This window comes from Etheostoma cragini, unplaced genomic scaffold (genome assembly GCF_013103735.1).
Source record: "Etheostoma cragini isolate CJK2018 unplaced genomic scaffold, CSU_Ecrag_1.0 ScbMSFa_76, whole genome shotgun sequence".
NCBI classification, from domain to species: domain Eukaryota; kingdom Metazoa; phylum Chordata; class Actinopteri; order Perciformes; family Percidae; genus Etheostoma; species Etheostoma cragini.
The window spans coordinates 1-5,869 of NW_023269383.1; the positions used below are offsets into that span (position 1 = coordinate 1).

Below are 5,869 nucleotides of genomic sequence, written 5' to 3' on the forward strand. Positions count from 1 at the left end.
ACAAAACAAAAACAATATCCCCAATATCGAACCTACACCTAGAGTGGAGACTGCAACCTGAACGCAGCACCTTGGACCTTTCAGCCATCCTGACTGAATAATCCAACGTGTAGTAGGATCTCTCACAGAGAAAATAATATGGTAAGTCAACTATGTCATGATATAGTAAGTTCTCAGTCATCCAGGTCATAGTTATCAAAGGAAGGTTTCCCTTTTGTCAGCCCAAATATATGGGTTTATGGGGACACGGAAGACAGTCCCCTGTGTGGAAATGTGCTTGATAATGGCAATACATTGCGCGGGATGTGAAGGCATTTTACCGAGTCTGTACCCTAATATGCAATGCAGGCTAAATCCTGTGGTGGGAATCAAGATCCACCAACGTTTCTGTCCAAAATGTCCACCCGTGTCCAAACATGTGCTTATTAGATGGGACAAAACAGTATATTGGTGGTGGCATGATGAGCTGTGACCTGTACTTCATGTAAACTTGAAGGAGCTCTAAATTTAGACGTAGTTGAACATATTGAAAATATTTCCACAATGTTGACCCAATTACAATTTCATTGTAGGTCTGCTGTGTGTTCTTAAAATGGTGCTTTCTGCTGTAAACTTCTTTTTTTGTGTCAATACGGCTCTGTTTCTTTTTTTTAAGTACATACTTGGCCTACATTTTGAAATGCATGCAGGTATACATGCATACAGTGGTATGTATGTGTTTAGGAACCCAGGCTTCAGTTGACTAAAAAGAGGAATTTAAACAATCATCTTTTTGAAAATGATCTGACAGCCTTAATTTAATAAAAATGAAAAATCCAACCTTTAAGGACATTCACTGTGTTGTCCAGCGATGATGGTATAGTGGTGAGCATAGCTGCCTTCCAAGCAGTTGACCTGGGTTCAATTCCCAGCCATCGCAGCAATTATCATTGTGTGGTTACTTGCTTTATTTGTCTATGAAACGATTGTCGATTTCTGGATTCGTCTATTATTTATATCATAGCAGTGCAATCATTTTGCCCAGGTTTGATTTCCAGGCACCGCAGTTGCATTTACAGATTTTGAAGCCATTTACAACATTAACATTACATTTTTTACCCAGATTTATTCTTTTATTCAGTGATATTTCAATTTCCTCGCGGGAGTCATCCCAAAAGGATTAATAAAGATAAGTCTAAGTCTATCTCAGAAAAAATGTCCAAAAAATCTGAAAATCTTCAGAGGATGTAGCTCAGTGGTAGAGCTCATTAGAGTCTTTAAAAGAAATGCAAAAGATATTACCTCCTGTGGTAATCTGACTGGTAGGGTTGTAGAACGTAGTGGTAGACTAAGACATCCTGTGACACAAACTAAGCGTTATGCTCTCTCTTTTACACCTCAAACTATCAGACAGCCCAACAAACACTTTAAATGTACATGTTTTACAGTCTCTATTTTACTGTATCTATGTAATAAATAAATATACTAGTGTAGTATATTTATTTATATACTAGTGTAGTATATTTATTGTAGCATATTTATTATATTACGCTCCAGTTTTTATGAGTGTTATGGCGGGTATTAGCACTGTAGTTTCCATTTTTATGGATGAAATAAATTTGTGATGCCATTAACTTTACTCTTCAGCAGGCAGAGACATTTCACTTCAAACACTTGCAGCATCAGATGATTTGTTAACATCAACAGACTGGAAAAAGACTCACTGATGATACAAAGCATAGGAATTAGATGAGGATGGTTTCAATCCATCGACCTCTGGGTTATGGGCCCAGCACGCTTCCGCTGCACCACTCCGCTCTGATGCGCATACCCGTGGGCTGGAAAATCTGTGATTCACATTCTGAGGGAAGGTGGCAACCAAGGCTCCAACAATTTACGGGTTGTAAAGTTAAACATTTGGTAGACCTTGCCACTATCTTTCATGTGAGCTTCCGGATTACTCACACATTGGTTATTCACATGTAACACTTGTGATTGGCTGGTATTTTAAAAACAGGGCATTGTGAGTACAGATATAAACATCAGTAAGGAGTCTACCAAGTTGCCTCCTATCATTTTAGTTTGGACACCCAGTGAGGCTTACTGCGATGGTTTGGACTGGGTCAACTATGGTTTTCTGCTGCTCTCGAGCAGACAGCAGGACTCACTCTGGGTTCTCTTTATAACGCACAAGTCTTTCGCCTTTTACTAAAGACTTCATTGAAGGGGAACCCTGATGAGTTGAAACTATTTTTGGTGGGCATTGCTGTTTTGCAGAGCCTTTTGAACTTGTGAAAATTAAGCAGCTCCTATTGCTTCCTGCAGGTGTTTCTGGCTCTGGAGCTGTGGCGTCTGGATCTGTGGTTGGATACACCTGCTGCCTCCATGTTCCTGCTCGACACCCTCTGCTGCAAATCTCAATGTCTCTTTCTTTCTCTCTCTGTCTCTTTTCACCCCCAACCGGTCGATGCAGATGACCGCCCGCCCCATGACCCATGGTTCTCCCGCTCATAAAACATCAGCCAGGTGCGGTCTCTGCAGCGCAATAGGTCAGTGCAGTCGGCTGTCAATCGAAAGGATGGTGGTTCAAGTCCACCCAGGGACGTTTCCCAGGGGCGTTTGTTTCTTAAATAACCTGGAATGAGCCAACTCTGGGAGTTATCCTTCTGCAGAAGACCACAGATATATCCCAAGTGGCCTTATGTCTATCAGAAGGTACAGTTCTGCAAACCATGTACATATTAATCTTTACAGTCATTGGTATGCAGGTCACTTGATGCAATACAAGCAAATACATGAGGAATACAACCTCTGTCTGTCCTCAAGCCCCAGGAACTTTGTTTGTTGTTCCAACACTAGCATACTGTGCCCCCCATATACTGGTTGGCCCTCTTGCTCCATCCCCACCTCCACCTGCCAGTGGTCGCCCTGCTTCTCAGGCAAGGTTTAATAAGAGGAAGGTGGACTACAACACTTGCAGGAAGTGTGGACAATTCAGGACCGCAGAAACTGGGCACAGCCAATATCAAGGCACTATATACTGCCCAAATACAGAAACACTGTCAAAAGAGTTGAGGTTGGATCAGATTAAAACATCAAAAATGTAAATGTATAATCCATCCATCCATCCATCTTCATCCGCTTATCGGGTTGCGTATATTGAAATAGAAAATGTAAATAGTTAGATTTTACAAAGCATACAATACTATTATGTATTGTGATTTATATGTTATGTGTGTTTCTGTACTCTTTGTACAGAATTAGTTTTGTTGATTCTCTTATTTTCCTACCTGGCGTAAAAACATTTGTATAGTCAGTCATTTCTTGTGCTAAACAACATTACTCGTTACCTAAAGACACATTTTTTTGTTGAGATCAATAATGTACTAAAGTTGGCCTGTTTATATTAATTGGCTTCATTTCAATATTATTCAAAATTATAGTGTATACACGGCTGAGCATATGACTTGCCTTTATACACCCTACTTCCCTGCAAATGATTACTGTATGACATACTTGCTTTTAGTGGAAAGAGAACTAAAAATGTTTTGTATGGCTTTAAAACCTGTAAATGGCTGGAAATCAAACCTGGGCAAAATGATTGCACTGCTACACAACGTGCACTGCAAATCTTATAACACAGACTGAAAATAAGTGACTTAATGGCTTCCAGTACCTATGAGATAACACGCGACGGTACATTTGCAATTCGGTAACCTGTGATTTACCAAATTGTGTCATTAGTTTACTACCGTTCGTGAAGTATTTCTCTCTTTGTCTGCAGGATTCGAACCTGCGCGGGGAGACCCCAATGGATTTCTAGTCCATCGCCTTAACCACTCGGCCACGACAACCTGAAACACAAATCTGTTTGCACAAATGTTCATAAACTTTCAATTGGTTTGTAGTAGTTACCAGACAAGGGCAAAGTGCAAATTGTAGTGCGCTGCCTGTGTCTGTGGATCCTTTTGGAGGTAGCTTGATTGATTGATATGCTCCCTTATTTGTACCATAACAGAGATCTAATATTATAAAATCGAGTTGGTCAAGGAACCTTTCTGGTTACTTCTTGACAAATAAAGCAATTAACCACACAACGAAAACTACTGCGATGGCTGGAAATCAAACCCATTATGAGCTAGCACAGACATACACACTTCCCATTCTGGTGAATGTGATAACACAGGACCACCTGGAGGGAATTTCTGAATCAACATGGGCTGTAGCTCAGTGATAGAGTGCCCTTTCAGTCCTCAGGTCCTTTCAGGTATAATGCCCTGATGTATTACAAGATTTGAAGTGAACATTGTTTTGCCCAGAGATGGTGGTATAGTGGTGAGCATAGCTGCCTTCCAATCAGTTGACCTGGGTTTGATTCCCAGCCATCATAGTAGCTTTCTTTGAGTGATGTTACTTTCTTTTTCTACAAGAAGTCAGCAGAAAGGTTACTTGCCCAAACTGGTTTGATAAAACATTAGATCTCTTTGGGCTGCATGATTATGGCCAAGATTATAATCACGATAATTTTGATTATGGAAATCAAAAAATGGAAATTTTATACTCTAAAGTGCTGGAAAGAGAGGTTTCACCAATCGTTGAATCTCAAGTTAACAAGGAACTATCTCAGCAAGGTGATTGATGGATGGTGCTAGTTACTTCACCTTGTTCAGCCCAAATGATGCAGCTGTAAGACATCACATTGGTTGGCTTTCAGCTATATCATATATTCAAATAGCAGTGGTGCGATTTGAACCCACACCTCCAGAGAGACTGAAACCTTAATCCAGCGCCTTAGACCACTCGGCCACAGTGCCTGCAAGGAGCTGCCCTCCACATTGTGATAGAGCACCTTAACTAATGGTATGCGTAACTAATGGTATGCGTGTTAATGTTATTGGAAAAGAAACCTTTGCAAGGAAAAAGCCTATACTTAAACTAAGAATTATTTATTAAAAATTGTTATCACACATTTTTCTCTGTACCATAGCAGTGCAAGCATTTAGCCAAGGTTCAATTTCCAGCCACCGCCATGTTTTGAACCCATATACAACATAAATATGACATATTTCACCCAGGTTTCTTCACTTCAATGATCTGAGAAAAAGTAAAAAAGTCTGACAATGTTCAGGGGATGTAGCTCAGTGGTAGAGTGCATGCTTTGCATGTATGAGGGCAGGGGTTCAATTCCCGCCATTTCCAACAAGTGTTATTGACCAGTTTATAAAAGAGCTGGAGAAGCTCTTAAAGAGAAAAAATATTAAAAGGCAATCTCCTTGTGTTCATGGTAATTAATGCAAAAATCAGTCTCAATTACCAGATGTGTTGCAAGATTTGCAGTGAACAGTGCATTGCCCAGTGGTGGTGGTATAGTGGTGAGCATAGCTGCCTTCCAAACAGTTGACCTGGGTTTGATTCACTGTGTGGTTACTTGCTTTATTTGTCAAGACGTAACCAGAAAGGTTACTCGCCCAACCAGATTTGATAAAATATTAGATCTCTGTTATGGTACAAATAAGGGAGCATATCAATCAACCAAGCTGCCTCCTCCAGGAACCACAGACACAGGCAGTGTACTACGATTTGCAATTTGCCCGTGTCTGGTAACTACTACTAACCAATTGAAAAGTTTATCAACAGAGCAGAAAGCAGCAGAAAGGCAACATATGTGTTACTTTTCGACTATGATTTATATCATAGCAGTGCAATTATTTTGCCCAGGTTGGATTTCCAGTCACCGCAGATGCATGTATTACATTTATATTTATATTTTGAGCTTTGTGACTGATTTTGCTGCTGTAACACAGAAATTTCACATTTTTCTTGGGATCAATAAACATCTATCTATCTATCTATCTACAGATCTCCGCTCTACCAACTGAGATATCAAAGG

At 40.2% G+C, this 5,869-nt stretch overlaps 4 non-coding genes across 4 annotated transcripts; 3 read left to right on the forward strand and 1 right to left on the reverse strand.

The window, feature by feature from the left end:
- Positions 1-847: 847 nt before the first annotated feature.
- Positions 848-919, forward strand: trnag-ucc. The gene has a single exon. It is a non-coding gene; the product is annotated as a tRNA-Gly (tRNA).
- A 1,224-nt stretch (positions 920-2,143) lies between these two features.
- LOC117941447 lies at positions 2,144-2,260 on the forward strand. The gene has a single exon (XR_004655913.1). It is a non-coding gene; the product is annotated as a U5 spliceosomal RNA (small nuclear RNA).
- Positions 2,261-3,751: 1,491 nt separating this feature from the next.
- On the reverse strand, positions 3,752-3,833 carry trnas-aga. Its single transcript has one exon. It is a non-coding gene; the product is annotated as a tRNA-Ser (tRNA).
- Positions 3,834-5,106: 1,273 nt separating this feature from the next.
- trnaa-ugc lies at positions 5,107-5,178 on the forward strand. Its single transcript has one exon. It is a non-coding gene; the product is annotated as a tRNA-Ala (tRNA).
- Positions 5,179-5,869: the final 691 nt, after the last annotated feature.